Consider the following 23,022-nt stretch of genomic DNA (forward strand, 5'->3'; position numbering starts at 1 on the left):
GATGTGAGCTTCTGAGCTCACATTCCGGGGATGTTAAAGAGCTGGCAGTACACCCTTACGTGGCTCCGAAGCCCACACTCCACCCAGGAGTGATGGTGACAAAGGTGACAAACCGTGAGAACAGCATGCTCTTTACGGAGCACCTCACGTGTGCAAGGCACGGTCCCGCTGCACAGGCGACGTCGCTTAACCGGCTCCACTCAGCACTGACATCCCACTGGGAGGAATGCAGCCTGTTTTGTAGGTGAGGGGACATAAGCGCAGAGAGATGAAGTGAATCGCCCTGGGTCCCGACAGGGAAATGGTAGAAAGAGGAAGTGACTCCTTTCCTCTCCCAAAGAGTGGCACAGATGCTTTTAAACACAACCCTGACAACCAGTTTTTCTTATGTCAGTAGTTATGGATTATTTGCATGAACCAGAAATAAAATTTAACTAGAACGTAAACACTGACCTCCTGGAAAGAGGAAGAGAAAGAAAAGACAGAGATTATTATTCCGTATTATTCCTTATGACAAAACTAAGAATAATATTTAACAGAAACAGACTCACGGACATAGAGAGCAGACTTGTGGTTGCCAGGGTGGAGAGTGTGGCGGAAGGGATGGATTGAGAATTTGGGATTGTCAGATGCAAACTAGTATTTAGAGGATGGATAAACCACAAGTACCTAAGGAACTGTATTCAATATTCTGTAGTAAACCATAACGGAAAGGCTTTATATATAACTGAATTGCTTTGCTGTAGAGTAGAAATGAACACATTGCAAATTAGCTATGCGTGCGTGCTCAGTTGCTTCAGCCACGTCCCACTCTTCGTGACCCTGTGGCTCCCCTGTCTGTGGGGTTCTGCAGGCAAGAATATAGGAGTGGGTTGTCATGCCCTCATCCAGGGGATCTTCCCAACCCAGGGATCAGACCTGCACCTCTGGCGTCTTTTGCCTTGCAGGAGGATTCTTTGCTGCTGAGTCACCAAGGAAGCCCCCAAATTAACTATACTTAAGAAAAATAAACTAAAAAAAAGAAAAGAGAAAAAAATTAATGATGAGGGTGAGAGAAGAAATAAATGATGGAAGTGAGAGAGTTCAAGGAAGAATGTTAAGCTGAGCCTTTCAGAGCCTCGTGGAGTGTCTGAGTGAGAAGGGACTCATGCTCAGCCCTTGGGGGTGACAGTGGAGGAGGAGAGACCCGAGTAACGGAGGGTCCTCAGGGGGGTCAGCAACTCCAGGCCTCTAGGGTTCACAGCACACACTCCTCTTTACAATCCCTGGGGCGGCCTTTACCCACGGACTCTGTTTTACAATCTGGGACCCTTGGCTGATCAAGTGACTTTGGGGGAATTTCCAAGATTGGAAAGAGAAACTAAAATTGGGAAGGTGAACTAGCGGCCAGGAGGGAGGATGAATTTTATGGCTCATTTGAGACACAGGAATTATGTCTAAGATACAGCCTAACCCAACACATTGCCCCTGAGACACCTGCCGTTTACTTTGCCTGGTACCTAAACTCTTCCCTTTATTTGGGGAGCTGCCCATCTTGTGACTCAGAGCCCACTATCATACTCAAGAAGCTGAAAATGCCTGTGGCTGGCTTCCCCACCTCTGCCTCACAGGGTCAGGCACGTGACCCAGGCTCCACTGGCCGAACACCCCAGCCCCAACCTTGGGAGTGCAGTCTTCCCAGGCTGGTTCTACTGTAAAGTGTGGGGACATGATCCTAGCCAAGCAGCCTTGAACCTGGTTCTCAGTATTTGCCGTGAGTTCCTTCCAGGACCAAGGTGCTTTAAATTAATTCCCTTTCTCTCCAAATCATCCAAGTTCAATCTCTGTTGTTTGCAGTCTAAAATCGAGGCAGATCCAGCACTTTGTGGGTTACTTGCCCAGGGGCATTTGCAATTAAAATAAGAGGCCCCCAAGAAAGAGGTCAAGGAGATCAAACCAGTCAATCCTAAAAAAAAAATCAACTCTGAATGTTCATTTGAAGGATTGTTACTGAAGCTGAAGCGCCAATACTTTGGCCCCTGATGTGAAGAGCTGATTCACTGGAAAAAACTTGGTATTAGGAAAGACTGAAGGCAAAAGGAGAAGGGGGCAACAGAGGCTAAGATGGTTGGATGGCATCACCTATTCAATGGACATGAGTTTGAGCAAACTCGAGGAGACAGTGGAGGACAGAGGAGTCCATGGGGTCACAAAGAGTCAGACATGACTTAGGGACTGATCAGCAACAACAACAAGGACCATGTTCACTCTAGAGGCTCTAGGGGAGAATCTATTTGCTTAACCTTAATCGCATCCTTTTGCCATGCAAGGTAACATATTAATAGATTCTGGGGATGAATTTGTGGGCCATTATTCTGTCTATGACAGGTTGCCTTGTGGCCCACTAAGATTCATGTCTATACCTCATGCAAAATACATTCACTCTATCCAAAGGTCCCCCCAGTTATCATTTCATTACAGCAGCAATTTGAAGTTCAAAATCTCATCTGAATCTCATCAACTCAAAAGTCTCAAATGTCATCAGCTAAATCATGTAAATTGGGACAGGGCTCTTGTTATGATCCATCCTGGAGCATAATTCCTCTAAAGCAACAAGCTACTTGTTCCCTATATAAAATGATGAGATAGACACAGAGTAATAGACATTCCTGTTTAAAAACAGGAGACAATGGAAGGGAAAAAAAAAAAAGGTCATTGGTCCTAAGCAATTCTGAAATCCAACCAGGCAAATCTGTCAGGTCTCAAGGTCTAGAAATAATCCTCAGTGGCTCAGGGATATTCTATATGGGCTTGCCACTCCATCCTCTGAGTCACCGTTCCTTTCTCATGCAGAGTAGCAGGTATTTGCAGATAAGCACTTTTATCAGCCCGGGTCTTGTCAGTAGACTTTTGGACATCTGACAGCCTGCTTTCATTTCATATTCTCTTTCAGTCCAATCTGGCAGTGTTTCTGCTGGTATAACGTTCTCAGTAGCCCCATGGGTCTCCTGTGTATATCATGGGAATTCACTCCATTAGACAAGAGGCTCTTCAACATGTCTTTCCTAGAAAATCCCTCCCTTATTTTTGGCATTTGGTGAGATGGCTTAGGAAACACACACCCTTAAGCTTCTGAGATACTCTTGGGTTTGACTGAAGGGATCTGTGACTCACACCCTTAATCTCTTCAAAGAGCCTTTTGTGTGACTGAATACTTTGAACTTTTGGTCTTTCTAAGGTATTAGCAGAAAGTTGTACGGCTGCACACAAAGCCTTTTCTCTGGAGCATGATTTCCTGACAGGGAACCTCTCAATTTTAGCATTTTTTCCCAGTAAGACAGGCAGAGAACTCCCCAGTTATCAAGTCCTTCTTTTTATCTGTTGAACAGTTCTTCTCTCAAATTCATCTGTTTCTGCTCACAGTTTTCCATAAGCAACAGGAAGATCCCTGCCAACCATACCTTCTACACTGGCTTGGAAATGTCAGCTAAATACCTAAACTCATCATTTATAAGTTCTGTTTCCCACAAAACTGCAGGATATAGTCCTTCTGAAGAAGGAATTCATAGGGCCTGGACTCCATCTCAGGCCTGTCCATGCTGATCGTGCTAGGCCACCTCTCTAATGGACTCTGAACTCTGTGCTTAGGCCTGTGGGAATGACAATGGAAGGATAAGACCCCCTCTGGGCAGGGGAATCTTGAAGATCACATCCAGGTTAAGAGAAAACAGACACTAATCACCCCTGCCTCAGACAATATCTATCAGAATGTAACCACAGGCTTATCGGTTATTAACTGGTTGGAATATAACCTCGGGCTTATTGATTATTAACTGTTTGAACACATAACACGTGAATGATGGGGTTATTGTGATTGTATTTACCCTTCCTTTGTAAGCCTAAAGGGATTTGGGCTGGTGGGTTTGGATGCCTACACATGGGGTATAAAAGATTTTCACATAATGCTAGTCGGGGCCCTTGGCTAAGAGGAGACTCTGCCTTGGGCCCGCCGGTGTAATAAACTGCACTCCACTATCTGCATTGTCTTTCTGAGTGAGTTTGTTTCCCGGAAAGCATGGCTATAACACTTCTAATATTTCTGTCCCCTCTGACAAGGATCCCCTTTCTTCTAGTTTCCAATAATATGATCCTTTTTTCCCCTGGGTCAACACTAATTAAGTTGTTAATAATCATAGTTCTACTAACAGTAGAGTCTAGGCAAACTACATTTTTTTCCCCCTCTATCAAATATCTCAAAACTCTTCCAGCCTCTGCCCACTGCCCAGTTCCAAAACCACTCCACATTTTTAGGTACGTTTTAAAGCAACAACCCACTCTGGGCACCAAAGTCTGCATTTTTTCTAACTGTTCCTGTCATAAGAAATTACAACAGAGGTAGAGGCTTCAAACTACACAGATGCATTATCTCACAATTCTATAGGTCAGAATTCCAACACAGGGCTCACTGGGCTAAAACTAACATCTTAGCCAGGCTGCTTTCTTCTCTAGAGGCTCTAGGGGAGAATCTAGTTTCTTGCCTTTTTCCAGCTTCTAGAGGCAGTCTACATTTCTTGGCCAATACCCACTTCCTCCATCTTCAAAGCCAGCAAACGTCACATCTCTCTGACCTCCTTTCCATTACCGCAGATCTATGACCAGATAAGAAAGCAGTTCTCTGCTTTTAAGAACTCCCATGATTAGACTGGGCTCACTTGGATAATCCAAGTTAATCTCCCACCTAAAAGTCCTTATCCTTAATCACAGCAGAAAAGTCCCTCTGGCCACTGGAAGGTAACTCATTCACCAATTCCCAGGATTACAGTGCTGACATCCAAGGCGGGGGCGAGTTATTATTCTGCATGCCATATCACCCAACTCTCTGACCCTCAATTTTCCTATCTATCAAATGGGGATAACATCCCTCCCAGGATTGTCATGAGGACTGAATTGAGGGAGCTTTCAGAAATGGAGAATTTCAAGCCACACCCCAGACCAAGTGACCTAGAATATCCATTTTCAGCAAAATCCCTGGTAGACTGAGATGCCCAGGGAAGTCCGAGATACACGGGCATGGAGAATTTCACACTGGACAGAGTCTCACCGCCTGGACTTGAACCCTGCTCTGCCATGAAGTCACTCTAAAATACGGGGCCTGTTCAAGTATCCTCTAAAAGCACTCTGAGCCAGGACACTGAATTAGACAGGTTCCAAGGCTAATTAACACCTTGGAACCTTAACATTTTATGATTTGATGACTAAAGTACTGATGCTGGAACTGCAGGCAGTAGCAGTTTGGTGAGTGGGTGGGATGTGCTGCAGGGGGAGCTTCCTGGCACCCCTCAAGCCCCATCACTAAGGTGACCACCCACTCTGCCTAGCCATGAGGTCAGCGTGGTCCACTGTTTGGGATTTTAAGAAACCAGTGTCTTCCCAGAAGGCTGGGCTGGAACTATAATGGATCCTGGATTGCACCTGAATCAAAGAAATAGTTGCACCTGAATCAAAGAAATAGTTGTCAACTATCCCAACTGATTTCCTCCCACGTTGCAGGCAAGGGGAAGAAGGTAGATTCCTCACTTTCTCTGGCCAAAATTAGGTGAACACAGAGGCTGTTTCTTGGTGGAGAGAGTGCATGGAAACCCCGTAGGGGGTTGAGCCACGAACTGGCCCAGGTCAGCCGCACTGGAGCCCAGCCTGATGCCGGGAGCGAAGGGCTTGCTGCCCCGCCAAGGATGGCCAGCTTTTCCCACAACTTCTTAGCCCTGTAACACTTCCTGCCACCTTGACCCAGCCCTGAAAGACCCTCCCTCAACTATGCCGAGAGAGGCCCACTTGGCCCACCTGAGCCCACCCTGCTCCTGGGTCCTTAATGAGCATAAATTCTCGCTGTCATTACTGAGGCACACATGCAAAGCTGAGTTTAAATATAACATTCTGGGTCAGAGAGCTGGCCTACTTCATCCTTTTTGTCTATCTCAGGCCCCAAATGAAAAGAGAGGAGTTTCTCCATGTTTCAATTGCTCTAAGAGCTTGGTCTGAAACTCGGGGGGGTTGAGAAGGAGAGCTGTCTGGAAGCTCTGTGCTGTGGTTACCCAGCTGAGGGCGAGGAGGCTATTGCAAGGCTGACTTGGTGCCCAGGGTCAGTGCCGATCCCATGGGGTTCCCCAGCTCCCTGAGAAGGACAGAAGCTGGGGAAGGCCCTTGCCCAGGGCAAGAGGACTGCCCAGTGGTGCCAGGGACAGAATCTTCAGCAGGGGTACCAGAGCTGCGGCAGGTGTCCCATGGGCTGTGAGAGACCATGCCGCTCGAGGCCATGGGAAGCCAGCTCTCCACCTGGAGCCCCCGGTGACAGATGGCCTGGAGGAGAGGACCCTGCCCTGGACCCGGGTGGATTCCATGAAGCCTCCCACGTGAACGGAGGCACAGACACGGATGTGCGGCAAATAGTCTAGCCAAAGCTTGAACTCAGGGGTAGGAGAGCCAGAGAAACTTGGCCGGGCCCTTCAAGTCCAGCTCCCAGCACTGAATGTCAAGTTAAAAGCTTTGGATGGAGTTGTAAACTGTTGAAGAAAGCTGAAACCACTGTGGTGGGGGCACCCTTATTTAAATGCACCCTGGATGCTTCTTGCCTAAAAGAAGTAAGCCCTGTCGGTCTCCTCCTCTGCACCCAGTAGGGTTCTGCATGATGCCTCCATGGCCTCCTGGCTGACTCCTTAAATGACTTGTGAGGTAGGAGTTAGTAGCCTCTGCAATGGAGCTATGAAAGGTGGTATCACTGGCCTGCATTCTTTTTTTTTTTTTTAAACTTGGGTATAGTTTTTTTAAATTAATTTATTTTTTATTGAAGGATAATTGCTTTACAGATTTTTGGTTTTTGCTGTCAAACCTCAACGTGAATCAGCCACAGGTGTACATGTGTCTCCTCCGTTTTGAACCTCCCACCCATCTCCCTCCCCACCCCACTCCTCTAGGTTAATACAGAGCCCCTGTTTGAGTTTCCTGAGCCACACAGCAAATTCCCATTGGCTACCTATTTTACATATGGTCCTGTAAGTTTCCATGTTACTCTTTCCATACATTTTGAGCTTGCCCTGGATTCATGCCTTTTGTTAACTGACTTTGCAATTACTCTCATTTAAGGAGTGCAGTCAAATTCCTCGCCCTGGGGCTTTACATCCGGCCATGTGACTTTCTTTGGCCAACGGACTGAGGGGTGCCAGTGGGAATCTAGACCTTAAAAGCTTTTGCAGGCTTCTATCTGCCCCCTTGGGCCTCTGCTATCACCATGAGAAGAACATTCCCTTCAATGAGTTTGCTGGCTCCAGGCAGAGGTTCAGACACAAATGGAGCCAGCTTGGATCAGCCAACTCCTGGACCACCTACAGACTTGTGAGCTAAAGAAGTATTTATTATTGTACCTACCTAAGGTATTGGGGTTGTTTGTTACACAGCATTACTCTGGCCATGTTTCACTGATACATTAGGATAATAACAGACCCTATCTCTCAGAGTTGTAGTGAGGATTCAATAAAAATAACCCACTTAAAGCTCTTAGACAAGAATTCCAGTCTGGAAAAATGAAAATTTCTAGAAATGGATGATGGTGATGCTTGAACAACACTAGTTGAACATGCTGGAACTGCATGGGTTCATTTATACCCTTATTTCTTTCAATAAATATAGTACTATGTCTATGTTGTTTGAATCTGTAGATGTGGAACACAGATAAGGTCAATGATATGGATTTTGGTATCCAAGGTAGGTCTTATAGCCAGTCCCCCGTGGATACCTATGGATGAATGTATATTTAATGCCACTGAACTGCACACTTAAAACATGGTTAATATGGTAAATCTGACATTATATATATCTTACCACGGATGTATGGATGTGAGAGTTGGACCATAAAGAAGGCTGAGCACTGAGGAATTGATGCTTTTGAATTGTGGTGTTGGAGAAGACTCTTGAGAGTCCCTTGGAATGACTGTAAGGAGATCAAACAAGTCAATCCTAATGGAAATCAACCCTGAATATTCATTGGAAGGACTGATGTTGAAGCTGAAGCTCTAATACCTTGGCCACCTGATGCAAGGAGCCGACTCATTGGAAAGGACCCTGATGCTGGGAAAGATTTAGGGCAGGGGAAGGGAGTGGCAGAGGATGAAACGGATGAATGGCATCACCAACTCAATGGACATGAGTTTGAGCAAACTCCAGGAGATGGTGAAGGACAGGGAAGTCTGCAATGCTGCAGTCCACAGGGTTGCAAAGAATTGGACACAACTCAGTGACTGAACAACAACAAATCTTACCACATTTAAAAAAAAAATTTAGTCCCTTCCACATAGGAAGTGCCTGATAAATGTTAGCGATTATTAGAAGGCAAGAGGAGGTGTGTGGTGGAACTGCATGCTCTAGCCACAGTGCAAGGATGATCAATGAAGCCCCCAGGGAAATGACTCTGGAGTGATTGGCCTCTCTGTTCACTTCTTAAAGGAGCAGACATAAACTCATTCATACTAACAGGCTGAAGGGGCATTTGCAGTGGTCATGTGATAAGGAGAACACGGTCAGAGCTGGAAGACTGTTGGAAAGTGTCTAACTCAGACCCCTCGTTGGGAGAAGGGGAGACTCAGAGAGGCAACTCTGAGGTCACTCAGGAACTCGGGGGTAGATGCTAAATTGGAATCTGGAGGTCTTGACTCCAAGTCCAGCGCTCTTTCTGTTCTGCCACAGATGGGGACACAATAAAGCTCCATCTGACCACTAACTGTGCACTCTCAGGCACCTGCCGACAGGCTCTGGGGCTTCCTGGTGCAGCTCAGACCACAAACATAAGACAGCGCACAGAGCCAGTCCTACCTCTGGGTCCCTTTAACACGTGGTAAGGAGATAATATTTTTCCCCTCTTCGCCTTCTTTTTTTAATTAAGCCAAATATATTTCTGCTTGGGAACTTTATTCCAGTTTTGGACAGGGTTAATTAAAAGAAAAAATATACATATTAAAAGGCCAATTTGATTACTGCTACACGTTAGTAATGCGATGAATAATTGATTGAATGTCTATGTTAATTGCTTCCTGAATCAGTGATTCTGCTACTGAATACTCAAGAAGTGTTGCTATTTTGAAATTAGTAATAATTTCACTGCACTGGGATGGCAGAATGTGCCACATGAGTGTCCTCCTGGGTTTAAACCTACCTCTACTTCCTGTTCACTCTCTTCATCCTGACTTCTCCATTTCTTCCCTGTGTTGCAGTCTACCACCCACTCCAGAGACCAACGGTTCTCAAGCGTTGGTCTGTATCAGACTCCCGGGGAGCTTGTTGAAATATATATTCCCACCCTCCAGGGTCTGACCTGGCAAACCTGGAAATCTCTATTGTTAACCAGCATCTCAGAGGCAGGGTTGGGGGTTTGCTTTTGAAAAGAGCTGGCTGGACTTCCCTGGTGGTGCAGTGGATAAGAATCCGCCTGCCAATGCAGGGAGCACGGGTTCGATCTCTGGTCCAAGAAGATCTCACACGCCGCAGCACAGCTAAGCCCATGCTCCACGACCACGGAGCCCGCGCTCTAGAGCCCACGAGCCACAGCTAAGGGAGCCCTTGTGCTGCAACGACTGAAGCCCACCCACCTAGAGCCTATTCTCTGAAACAAGAGGCCACCGCGACGAGGAGCCCATACACTGCAACCAGAGAGTAGCCCCTGGTCTCTGCAGTGAGAGGAAGCCCGCATGCAGCAATGAAGACTCAGCACAGCCAAAAATATAAATAAATAAATCGTAGGGTGTACATGTCAAAAAAAATTTTTTTAAAGAAAGCAGAGAACAGCTGGCTGAGATAGAGACGCGCCATGAGGGGCCATGCTCCAAACTGACGGCAACGGCTTCCTCGCACTGGGTTTCAACCCTCTGCTGCTTTGCTGTTGGATCCCCCTCCAGCCCAACTCATCTAAAATAAATCTGTGGGCGTTCCCTGGTGGCCTAGTGATTACAATTCCAGGCTTTCACTGCCATGGCCCGGGGTTCAATCCCTGGTTGGGGGACTGAGATCCAGCAAGCTGCATGGGGCAGCCAAATAAACAAACAAAAATAAAATGAATTTGCGATTGTCCTCCCACAACCTGCTTTTCCTCAGTGAACTGCTCAGCAAATACGGGCTCTTCCCAGCCCTACCTGGTCAAGCTCAGAAGCCTCTTCTGTTCTTACCAGCCCTTCCCCCAACATCCATGCAGCGGCCAGACCCTGACTGTTTCTCCCCATTTCAAATCGCACTGAAATATTCCTTTCTGCAACATTAGAAGCAGGTTTCCAAGAGTCCTTTTTGTTCTCCAAATGGTCCTTCTCTTGCCTCTCCATTTCACAGATGCAATATTTACCTCTCCGAGAAGTTAATTACAACGGCTCCTGGCAGTTATCTTCTGCTTCCTGCATCGTCTCTATTGCCTCTTGGTTTCTTTTCTCTCTGTTTTGGCCCCTGCCTCCTTCAGATGCCTGCTGAGCCTGGAGGTCTATTTCCGTTTAGGGGAGAAGGACAAAGAGCTGCCAGGGAGCTCTGTGGGGTGGGGGTGATCAGTGGAGGGTGGGCTTCACTGAAGGTGGGCTGTGCCCTGGGAGACGCTGACATGGCAGCATCAGTGGCTGTCTCCTTGGGGGCTCCTGAGTTTCCTGAGAGCAGAATCGTCCAGTCTTCTGTCCGGCTGCGGGCATTCTCAGACCACACTAGCCCAGGGGTTTTTCCCAAACAGACCTTTTCTTCTGCTGACTTAACACGCCCTTCTAATACGGCCTCTGACACCACTCCCACCTGGGTTGAGCCTTCATCACACTTTCCACTGGCGTCTCCAACCACCCCTGCTCCCTGAGACTGCAGAGTTCCAGCCACCATGGCGTCGGCTCTTCCTCCCCCCAGGCCGTGGCAGATGCCCACTTAAGGGCCCAGCTCGCATGCTCCAGCCCTGGGCAGCCTTCCCACCACCCCGGACAGCTCTGCGGCCCCTTCTGAGTCTCATGAGTCCAGTCAGGTGGCCAAGGGCACTGGCTCTGGAACAGGACTGCCGGATTTAGGCTCTGGGGCCTGGCAAGTGCTGGCCCCTCTGGACCTAGTCGCTGCCCTGCAAAAGGGGCATGACAGCTGCCTCTCCCCTGAGAGGGCAAGAGGAGGGGCTGTATGGGGAACCCAGCACCACGCCTGGTGCAGAGCATGCCCGGGAAATGCCAGCTCTTCTGGCCACTGCTGTTAACATTTTGACTTTGAGCTGAGCATGCGACCAGCTTGCACTATTCCCAAGAGGAAAAGGTCTCGTCTCCGGGCAGATGGTGGACACAGCCTGCTGGGGATGGAGTCTAGAGATTGTCTGCTGTTTTCATCTCTAGGGGTGAGGGAGGAGAGAGACCATACATCATCACAGGGATCAGGGCTTCAGGGAGACCCTCAGAAGCACCAAGCAGGAACCAGACCCCTTTCTTTCCTTGGAATGGGATTCTGTTTAGTGCAGAACACAGCCTACAGCCCACAGATGCACAAAATACAGGTGAAAGCTCCCTGAAGGAGGCCTCAGCCCAAGCTCTCTATATTCTTATTAACTGAGAACACAGAAAGAAAACAACTGAAAATACTTGGCTTCAACTTATTGTTAAAAACTTCACCAACTGTCAGAGCTAAAGATCCCTTGCAGGATAACTGAGAAGGTGGGGAAACTGAGGCTCAGAGAGGCCAGTGGGCTCATCCAAGGTCATACTGTGGGCTTTCCCAGCGACTCAGATGGTAAAGAATCTGCCTGCAATGCAGGAGAACCCGGGCTTGATCCCTGGGTCAAGAAGATCCCCTGGAGAAGGGAATAGCTACCCAACTCCAGTATTCTTGCCTGGAGAATCACACGGATGGAGGAGCCTGGTGGGCTACAATTCATGGGGCTGCAAAGAGACAGACACGACTGAGCAACTAACACTGTCACTTTCTTTCACTTTCAAGGTCACAGAGAGAGGGGTGCAGAGGTGAGAGGACAGCCTGGCTTCTCAAATGCCAGACCCACAGCCACCCTGGCCTCCTCACGTCCCTACCTCCCACCCCTCCCTCCAACAGTGGTTACCACTGTCTCTTAGGCTTTCATAACTGAGTCCCCTCCCCGCCCCCAGGCCCTCTCCAGCCTGTCCTAGGAAGGGAGAAGGTTAAGAGGTGAACCATCCCTAGATTTACTCTCAAAGGATGACGGATGGCACGTGGAGTTTATTTCCTTGGGTTTCCCAGGCGGCGCAAGTGGTAAAGAACCCACCTGACAGTGTAGGACACATAAGCGATGTGGGTTCAATCCCTGGGTTGGGAAGATCCCCTGGAGGAAGGCATGGCAACCCACTCCAGTATTCTTGCCTGGAGAATCCCATGGACAGAGCAGCCTGGCAAGCTGCAGTCCCTAAGGTTGCAAAGAGTCGGACATGACTGAAGCAACTTAGCATGCAAAGGCCTGCAAGGAGTTTGGGTGCTTGCTTTGTTTTAAAGGTGCTATACTGGTATTAATAGCACTTGTGTTTGTTTTTATTTAACTTGTGGACAAAGACTTATAGATGGGTGCAAAAATAAATCCTTTTTTGCAACCCAGAACTCATTGTTCAGTATGAGTTTTGACACAGATGAGAAGGAATATGATTTTGTTTTTTGTTTTTTTTAAAGGGTGCCATATTAGAACTTCCTTGGTAGTCTGGTGGTTAAGAATCCACCTTGTAATGCAGGGGACATGGGTTTGATCCGTGGTTGGGGAACTAAGATCCCACATGCTACAGGGCAACTAAACTCAGGTACCACAACGAAAGATCCTGCATGATGCAACAAAGATCCAGTATGCTGCAACCAAGACCCAACACAGCCAAGTAAATAAATAAATCTTAATCAAAAAATTTAAAAATGAAAAGTGCCATACTAAGAAAAGAGGCACTACACTTAATCAAGATTCTTAGCTAATAGACAGCAGGCTATTTTCTTTGCATTATTTTTTCTGCCTGAGTCTCAGTTTTCTTCATCTGGAAAATGGGTATAGTAAATTTCACAGACTCCTGAGAATTAAAGGAGACAAGGGTAAATGTATCCAACCTAAAACTAGGTACACCACTGGTGATCAATAAATGTTCACCTTTCTCTTCCTCAACCTTGGCATACAGCATCTCTTCCACTGGATATTGGAAGCAGCCACAGAATGTAACAGGTGGCCATAATCTAGTTCATCACCGAATTATTTAAAACAAAAAATTACAGGCCCCCTTGTCGCCCAGCAACACAGAAATCAGAGTAGATGGACTCAATGTCCTAGGATGTGGTGGTTTAGAATCACAGTTGAACATCCACAGCAGAAGGGCATTTGCACCTGACTGACTAGGTACTGGGCCCCGTGTTCTGCCGGCAGGACCCCATTCCTCCCCCAACCCAGCTCTGTGGAGTCCGCTCCATTATCATCCCCACTTTACAGATGAGAACACTGAGAAATGAATCAGAGGAAAACAACTGGTCACACCTCATAATTCTATCTGCATAATAACAGAATAAGGAAAAGGCCAGAGGGGAAGGCAAAATACAATCGTGGTCATACTTTTTCTTCTATTTAAAAAAACTTCTATAATGTTGCTTTATTACCTCAGTGTGGGATCACAGAAAAGCACCAGAAAGCCCCAATCCAAACCCCAGCCCTGGGACTCGCCCACTGTGTGGCCCGAGACGAGTCAGTCTGGGGGTGTGCCTCAATTTCCCATTTGAGATATGAGTGAAATCTGGGGGTGATTTATATTTTCTTTTTTTCCTTATCTCTAATTTCAAACTGGTCTTTAGTTTCATTATACCTATACTACTTGGATAACAAAGAGAAAAGATATTTAAAAAGAATTATCTACTTTTCATGATGTTTTAAAGATTAAATTAGGTCATAAGCATAAGGAACCTGACAAAACTTATGATATTCATTAAAAAAAATAAACAGGTCTCAGCAGGGTAGGGGAGGGTTGCCATATTCATACTCATAGTTAACACGTTCATTTTAGCGCTTCCCTGGTGGTTCAGCCATAAAGAACCCACCTGCAATGCAGGAGACGTGCATTCGATTCCTGGGTTGGGAAGAACCCTTGGAGGAGGCCACAGCAACCCACTCCAGTATTCTTGCCTGGAAAATCCCATGGATAGGGGAGCTTGGCAGGCTACAGTTCATGGGGTCACAAAGTGTTGGACACGACTGAAGTGACTGAGCATGCAACATGACCATTTTACTGTGTATTTGGCAAAAGACATGCCTGGTACCTCAAACCAGTGGTTCATATATGTTACTGCTTAGGAGAAATCTAAGTTTCAAAAAAACATGATTTAAAGAAACACATGGACTGGGAGAGAAGTTCCTGGGCTCTTGCCACTCAAAGCGTGGCCCTCAGACCAGCAGCACCATCAGTTGGGGAGCTTGAGAAAAAATCCAGGTGCTCAGAACAAACCCACTAATCAGAATCTGCACTTAACAAGATCCCCAGGAGTATCGTACGCACATTAGAGCTTGAGAAGCACTGAACTGAGTGATAAACAAATGTGTCAAAGCCACCAGGTTGCCAGAGGAAACCCTGAGACAGGCTTTCGCTCCCCAGATGCCAGCCCAGCCTCTCCGACTTCTTAGTCAGTCTCTCCATTTTATGCACAGTGACGGGGCTCAGAGAGGAAAGGCACCTTGCCCGACGTCACCCAGCAAGACAGGAGCAAAGCTGGCCTAGGATCTCAGACCTCTGCTGTCTCAGGCCCCAGCTTTAGTTTCCAAGGCACGCCCAGGGGAACACAGGGCTCTAGAAACCCACGGCTGGGCCAGAGCCGACCCGGAGTCTCCAGAGGCCCAGGCATGCTCATTAATCCCCTGGCCTTAGAATGGGATGTTTTCCTGAGAGGAACAATCAGTGCCTCTGGGGACAGTAGAGCCCCTGGGACGGGGACTCCGAGAGAGCCCGGGGCTGCAGAATGCAGACTGCATCCTGCCAGCTTGTAAAAGAACAGTCTCTCCTGGCAAGCTCACGGGGACGCGTTCTCAGCGGCGTGGCGGGGACAAGAGGAGTTCCCAGGGAGCCCGGGCTCTCCCTGGGGTGGCTGGCGTGGACCCAGGGCCCTGTGCCAGCAGGCAAGAGCACCAGTTGGGCCCATCGCTGCCACTGGTGAGCGTTCCAGTTTTCAACCACCCACGTCGTGTTCAGAAAACACTTATTCAAACACCTCTTCCACTCTCACTCTGTCCATGCTCTGTACCTTGAACTCTGGGCTGCGACACAATTCCAGAATCTCACAGAACCCGAGTCTCTGTGCCGGCATCAGTAGCCGTGTGGTCTGGGGCAAAGGGCTCAGCATGTGTGAGCCTCGGTTTCTGCTTCCAGGAAATGGGTGCGGTGACACACCTACTGGAATGGTTAAAAGGAAAGGGACAGATTCTACCAAGTGTTGATGAGAACATGGAGCCACAGGAAAACTCTCTGATGTTGCTGGCAGGAGCGTGAAATAGAACGGCCTTTTTGGAGAAAAGCATTGACAGTTTCTAGGAAATTTAAACCTATGCCTACCCTGCAACCCCCAAATCCCACTCTGAATGAGGGAAATGAAAATACATGTCTACACACAGACTTGAATATTCACAGAGATCTAATTCATTCACCTTAATTAAGAAATACACTACATGCCCACCCACAGGAGAACAGACAAATCTCCTGGACTCCTACAGGGGACTATTAGACAGCCCTGCAAAAGAAGCATGCTGCCCCCATCCCCGTGCGTGACAACATGAAGAATCTCACAGACATGCTGGTGAAAGAAGTCGAGTCAAGACAAACACCCCATGGGATTTTAGTGATCGAAGCTTCGAGTAAGTGGAAATGATCCCCAGTGATATAAGTCAAAACAGTGGGTGCCTCTGGGGTCAACAGAAAAGGGGCAGAAGAAAGCCCCCCGGGGACCCGGAAATATGTGTGTAGTCACACAGGCATAAACAGAGGGAAAAGTCTATCCATGTGCACTTCAGATTTGCTCACTTTATGATACCGTTTTACTCAGTGGGGGAGAAAGAGAGAGAGAGTGCATGTGGGAGATGTGGTGGGGGGGACATTCCTCCATCACGGGAGTGTTCTGAGGATAAGGCTAAAGGAGAGGATGTGCAGTTGCTGGTGGATTCACAAACAGTGATCACTGTGGGCAGTCAGGCTCCTTGCAAGCTCTTGGGCTGTGGTTTCTTGCTCTGTAAAGGGGGAACAAGGAGGGCTCATAGCTCACTCACAGGGATAAGGCTGCAAAGGTGCCCAGAACAGGGTCTGCCACTGGATGGCCGGGACAGGGGTGGTCTCTGTCTGCCCTGGGAGAACAGTATTCCCTGTAGGGAATACTACACAGCCCTGAAAAAGGCTTGGCCCTAGAAAGTTTACCCTAAAGTGCTCCCCTTCCCCAGCCGCCTCCACAGATGTGGTCGACATCAATCCATCAAGCTTAATGAGGTCGCTAACACCCCCCGATATGTGGGAGCTCTGTGTGCCCTGGGTCACAGAGAAGCCCAGGGAGGCTCACACAGCCACAACCCAAAGGCTCTAACAGTGAGGACAGCCCAAGGTCCCAGCATCCTGTGTTAACTGCAGGAAGCACAGATCATGGGCCTCGAAGAAGTGAGGGGGTGGGATGGGGGCGGGCAGTGAGGCTCAGGTCCAGGTCAGAGACCCCGAATCCTGTGCTTATCCCACTGTAGCAGCAGTAACCCTGGAAATGCACTTCACACTAAAGGACACGTACCAGCTCTGGGGTTCCAGGGAGTTCTGGGCCTCAGTTTCCCCCCTCTGGAGGAACCCAAGCTTTTGTGAGGGCAGGGGTTTCTGTGTTGTTCTCCTGTGGCAGAACCATACAACACAGTATGTGGCACACAGGTGCTCAGGAAACAGATCTTACACAGGAAATCGATGATTCTGGGAGTGCATATAGCATTCAAGGTTGGCTGGCCAGGCCCCCTCCCACTTTACCCCTGCACACGGAACCTGTGCTTCTCTCTGCGGGCCTCCTCCACAGCGCCTCCTCCTGGCCACCCCTTTCCTGTCTGTCTGCTCCATGCACTGCTCTTGGCCAAAACTTTCACGCCTGGGAGGAAAGTCACAGCCTTCTCTTTTCTGATCTTTATAGCATTTCAGAGATAATAAGGCCGCTCCGAAGGCCAGGTGTGGACCAACACCAGTTCATGGGTTAAATCTGACTGCCATCTGTTTTTGCAAATAAAGTTTTATTTGAACACAGTTGCTCTCCTTTGTCTATGGCTGTTCATACACTACAGCACCAGAGTTGAAAGGGTGCTGCTGAAATTGACCTGCAAAGCCTAAAATATCTACTACTCGGCTCTTTGTAGAGAAAGTTTGCTGAACTCTGACACAGATTAAGTGCAGATTTTACACATAATCTTTTGTTGCATCTTCACAACAGCTCTATAGGAGCTTGGGAACCACTTTTATGCCCATTTTATGGATGTGGAAACTGAGGCTCAGGGATGAATGGTCTTCTCCAAGGTTGGGTATCCAGTAGGTGGCAGTACTGGGATTTGAATCCACCAATGTCCCAGAGTCCAGGAACAGACTAATCATTAATACAAGCAGGATGAGATGGTTGGATGGCATCACTGACTCAACTCAATCAGTTGGAGCAAACTCAGGGAGATAGTGAAGAACAGGGAAGCCTGGTGTGCTGCAGTTCATGGGCTCATAAAGAGTCAAGATACGACTTAGTGACTGAACAAAAAGCAGATCAACACAATGAATCTAGTTTGCAAGATGCAAGGAGATTCCACAAGCCCAAGAGAAGTTCTGCAGATGAGGGTAAACGAGGGCAGAGCAGCCCAGAAGGCCCTCGGAAGCAGCAAGATCTGCGCTGAGTCATTCAGGGAGAGGAGAGTTAGCCGGATGGGGGGAGAAAATATGGAAGGGTGGGCCAGCTAACTGGGACAAGGCAGGGGCATGAGCCAGCTGGGGCAGCTTGGCCCAGAGCCGGGGTGCTGGGGACTACAGAAAGACACTCTTGAAATGATGCTTATTTGTCTGCCGGGCCCCAAAAGGCTGCCAAGTCCACAGGAGGAGAGACATGCTGCAGGAAATTCCTACCTAGGCATTGCGAGGATTCCGAATTTCCTAAAAAGGGCAGAAGTGAAAGCTGGGTACCCTTCGGCAGGGCGGGTTATAAGCAAGGTTTTCCCTGTGGCCAAAATGTTGGTGGGAACTCCCCCAAGGGCATGAGCCATGTGAACTTGGGCGAGCAAGTGAACTCCGTGACTTGACTTTCTCAACTGTAAAATGGGGAACGCCATGGGCTGGTGGAAAAGGTAGAGACACTGATATTCGCAAGGCACACCAAACTGCCTGGCACAGAGCGAGTGCTATAGAAAGGTTCGCTAGGTAAACACAGAACATAGAGAAGATCTGGCTTCAGCAAATATCAACTCCCAATTTTTTCGCCTCCAAATGATTCACGGGCTGTTCGGAATTCACAGTGCCTGATGTGGTTAATTTAAACACTGCCGCAGAATGGCGAGCCTGAACGGCATTTCAATGAACACAAACCTTATTTTTAACAAGACACACTCTGGCACTTGCAAGAACATTTAAAAATACCTTCCCCATTCCAAAGCTGCAACCAGGTCCAGGGAGAAATCCTTTGTTTTTGGGGTCACTGTTTTCTCCGGAAGCTAGGCTCCAGAGTTGCTGTAGAAGCTGCTATGGGTATCCAGGGGGCTAAAAGTGGGAACGAGAATTTGTGGATTGTTGATCAAACATCCAAGTTGACACCCGTTGGTCTGCTTGCTTGTCTGTGGACCTGGGGGCGGGGAGGTGGTCCTCAGACAGAGATCCTGCATCTTCTTTCATTCAGCAAATACACAGGGACACCTACTCCCCTATGGACACGGGGATAGGTCCTAAGTCCTGGGGCTTACTTTCCAGTAGAGAGACAGATAATGAATGTGGAGATGAATAAATAAGCCAATGAGATCATTCCAAGGGATTATACGTATTTTGGAGAAAATCAAAGGGGAAAATGGGACCCCTGTGTGCACGGTCGGGGTGAGGGTATTAGGATAGTGGGGGAGGGCTTCTTGGAGGTGGTGATGTTTGCAATGCAAATGGAATGAGGAGGAGGAACCTGTCCTGTAAGATCTGGGGAAGAGTGATGAGGGCAGAGGGAGCGTGGAGCCTGGTGATTGAAGAACCAACAGGAGGGTGGGGTGCTGGAGTGTGACGGGCTACGAAGAGCGGCTGCAATGCAGGGACCCACATGAAGGCCCCTGTAGGGCTCGTGGTTACAGATGCTGCATGGTCAGCACTAGGGTGGGACAGCGGCTCAGGAGTGGTGGGGAAGCCGCCGCACAGCCCCCACTGCCTTCCTATGAATGGTGCCCCTTGCCTCACGTAACCTGGCACTTCTCTCGGGCCACCGTGCCAGGCACATGGTAGATATTTCATAAATGTTTAACGAATAATCGTAAAAACCAGCTTTACTTTGGTCTGTGACAGGCTCACAGTCTTCAGCAAACCTGCTTGCTTTCAAACGAAGCGCATGCTTCACCTATTTTCTTCTTTTTCAGACGGCTCTCGTGTGTTTCTTCTCATCACCTTGGTTCGCCAGACTACTGGACCAAAGGAGCACCTGATGAGATCAAGACTGTGGGGCGTCTTGAAGCCCCACGAGAAGGGGGGACATCTCGGTCCCGTCACGCACAGCCCCATGGCTGAGAGGACTGCAGTTTGATCGATGCTTGGGGTGGCAATGAAACACTGATGTGCAAATGCTCAAGGAACAATACATAGAGGAGCATCTGCCCATCTGCCCACTAACGAGCCATTTCCTTCAGCGCCTCCTGGACTGCCACACCAATGCTGAGGGCATGCTGGGTCTGCACCACAGCATGCCCAGGAGGCCTCCTTGACCCTCTTTATTCCCAGTGTGAGCATATTCAACTCTTTGCAGTGAGAGATTCTGCGGTTGTAAACTCCTGTTCCACCTCTTATTCAGGCATTTCTTTTCTTTCTTTTTTTAAAAAAAAAAATTATTGTGCTGGGTCTTAGTTGTAGCATGTGGGATCTTTAGCTGTGGCATGTGGGATCTAGTTCCCTGACCCGGGATTGGACCTGGGCTCCCTGCACTGGGAGCAAGGAGTCTTAGCCACTGGACCGCCACGGAAGTCCCCAGGGATTTCTCACTGCAGGTGACTAACTACAAAAGATACAGGTTGTGTTCAACGTGTTTCATGAACAGTATCAGGCAGCTTTGCAAATGCGACCTCGTCAAATCCCCGCTGTGAGGGAACCCAATCTACAGATGAGGAAAACCGAGGCCGCAGGAAGTTATAAGGGGAACAGGATTTGTCTCTGGTGGCGTTCAGATCCACCTGGGTCTTCTGTCTCCACTCTGAGGGGCCACGAGTGTGAAAGCAGAGTGTCACGTCGTGAGCTGGGCAGGAGCCACGAGGGTCCCCAAGCCTCGGTTGCCAGCAACCCCTCCACACTGACTGGAAACGAGCGGAGCAGCTGGGGCTGGGACCCCGAGGGCAGTTGCTCGGGGAATCCAAGTCAGCATGCCCCGGGCCAAGCCAAGTTGCTGCTTGCTGGGCCCTGGAGACACAGTAGCAAACTGGACAGATTCAGCCACGGCCCTCCTGCAGTGGATGGGACGGCTGGATGGTAACCAAAGGGACTTGCCGGGAAGCGAGCTGTGAGCTTGGTGTTGAGGGAAAAGCAGGCCCTGGGCAGGTGAACGGTGAGAGGAGGCAGTGGGGAGGAGGGGCCCGCAGATAGGGGGGAATAGAGGCTACTGTGGGGAGACGGGAGAGAACGGGGGGGCCCGCGGGCAGGGGTGAGGCTGGCCTGGCATTTCCTCCGAGGGGTCTGATGACTGGAGGAGGTCCCGCAAGGCAGGAGGGTGTGTCTAGGGATCCAGCTCATCCACTGGACTGGGAGGTTTGAATTCAGACAGGGCTTTCCCTAGCAATTTTTCTTGCTCCCCTTCTGCTGGTCTGATAGAACCTGAAAGTGAAAGTGAAAGTCACTCAGTCGGGTCCGACTCTTTGTGACCCCATGGACTATACAGTGCATGGAATTCTCCAGGCCAGAACACTGGAGTGGGTAGCCTTTCCCTTCTCCAGGGGATCTTCCCAACCCAGGGATTGAACCCAGGTCTCCCACATTGCAAGTGGATTCTTTACCAGCTGAGCCACAAGGGAGGCCCCTGAGAGAGCCTACAGGATTCCAAATGGGGGCTCCTCAAGCGACCCCTGCATCGCTATGGGCTTCCTGATATGTGGGCCCTTGTGTACCCAGTGGAATCTGCAAATACCACAGAGCCAGAGACACACGGATCCAAGCCCTGAAAAACCGTGTAGAGTCAAGCTGGCCACTCTCTCCAGAAAGAAGGTGACGTTTAGCTCGTGGCTGATACTCACATGATGGTCTCACAACCATGGTTCCCAGAGGCTATGCTCCCTAAACATCTTGCCTTAACCCCCATTAATTACTTCCTACTGCTGGGTGATCCTAAGGCTCTAACTTTCCATTCCATCACTTCCCAGCACTCACCCCTCATTCCACATATACCATCCACATGCCTACTTGGCATCAAGGCTGGGACAACTAACACGCATGCCAAAACGACCCCACCCCACCAATCCTTCTCCTCTGGGCTCCCTACCTGGGCAAACAGCCACAGGCACCTTCCCAGGTGCTCAGCAGAAAACCAGGAAGCCTTGACTCCTTGACTCCTTGAAAACCATCTTTGACTCCTCTCATTCTCTCAGTGTTCGTACCCAATCCCTTGGCAAGTCCCAATGGTGCCATCTCCAAATGTATCCCAAACTAGAGCCTTCCCACCTTCTCCCAGCCACATCCAGGTCCAAGCCACCACTGTCTATTGCAACTCTCTCTAGCCTTCAAACCCAGCCGGCTGCAGCAGCCAGAGCAGCAGAACGGGTCTTTTCAAAGCACAGATTAAATCATGTTATTCCCCTGCTCATCTCTCTCCAATGCTTTGCACTATACTTAGAATCCAGTGCAAGAGCCATTCCGTGGCCTGCAAGACCCTTCCTGGTCTGGCTCTTCTCACCTCTCCAGCTTCCTCTTTGCCTCTCCTCCTCAGTCGCTCTTTACATCTGCCTTCTTTCCCCCACACCAGCACACAGCTTTGCTATGACAAACATACAGCATATTAAAAAGCAGAGACATTTCTTTGCCCACAAAGGTCCATCTAGTCAAAGCTGAGGTTTTTCCAGTAGTCATGTACGGATGTGAGAGTTGGATCATAAAAAAGGCTGAGAGCCAAGGAATTGATGCTTTTGAACTGTGGTGCTGGAGAAGACTCTTGAGCATCCTGTACACTGCAAGGAGGTAAAAACCAGTTAATCCTCAAGGAAATCAACCCTCAATATTCATTGGAAGGACTGATGCTGGAGCTCCACCTAATGTGAAAAGACCCTGATGCTGGGAAAGATTGAGGGCAGTAGGAGAAAGCAGCAACAGAAGATGAGACAGTTGGATGGCATCACTGACTCAATGGACATGAGTTTGAGCAAGGTCTGGAGACAGTGAAGGACAGGGGAGCCTGGCATGCTGCCGTCCGTGGGGTTGCAAAAAGTCGGACATGAGTTAGCGGCTGAACAACAGCAAACAGGATCTTTGCGCTTGCTGTTCCCTCTGCCTGGACCGCTTTCTCCAGATATGCCTGTCTCCCTCCCAGGATTCTGATCCAACGCCAACGTTCCTCTTCACAGAGGCCTTCCCTCACTGCCTTGCCTGAGGCTGCCTCCCCATCACCTTCTATCACATCACTCTCAAATCTGGCTTCTCTATTTGTTTATGCATCTAACACCTCTGTACTGCCAAAACAGTGTAAGCTCCATGAGAACACATCTTTTCCGTCCTCTCTGTTTAGTTTGCCGGGGTACCTCCAGCATCTAAGAGTGTACCCAGAAAATACCAGGTACCCACTGAACACCTGCCGACTCACTGACTCCCTCGGCACCGTCACTCAGACTGTTTCCTCCTCTGC

General features: G+C 48.9%; 1 protein-coding gene and 1 non-coding gene across 2 annotated transcripts in view; one reads left to right on the forward strand and one right to left on the reverse strand.

Annotated features, from left to right (window-relative positions):
• The window catches only part of ATP2B2 (ATPase plasma membrane Ca2+ transporting 2), a 365,210-nt gene that overhangs the window by 235,852 nt on the left and 106,336 nt on the right, over positions 1 to 23,022 (reverse strand). The gene's annotated exons all lie outside the window — the stretch shown is intronic.
• On the forward strand, positions 12,497 to 12,623 carry LOC136168120 (small nucleolar RNA SNORA40). Its single transcript, XR_010663270.1, has one exon. It is a non-coding gene; the product is annotated as a small nucleolar RNA SNORA40 (small nucleolar RNA).

This window comes from Muntiacus reevesi, chromosome 4, assembly GCF_963930625.1.
Source record: "Muntiacus reevesi chromosome 4, mMunRee1.1, whole genome shotgun sequence".
Lineage (NCBI taxonomy): Eukaryota > Metazoa > Chordata > Mammalia > Artiodactyla > Cervidae > Muntiacus > Muntiacus reevesi.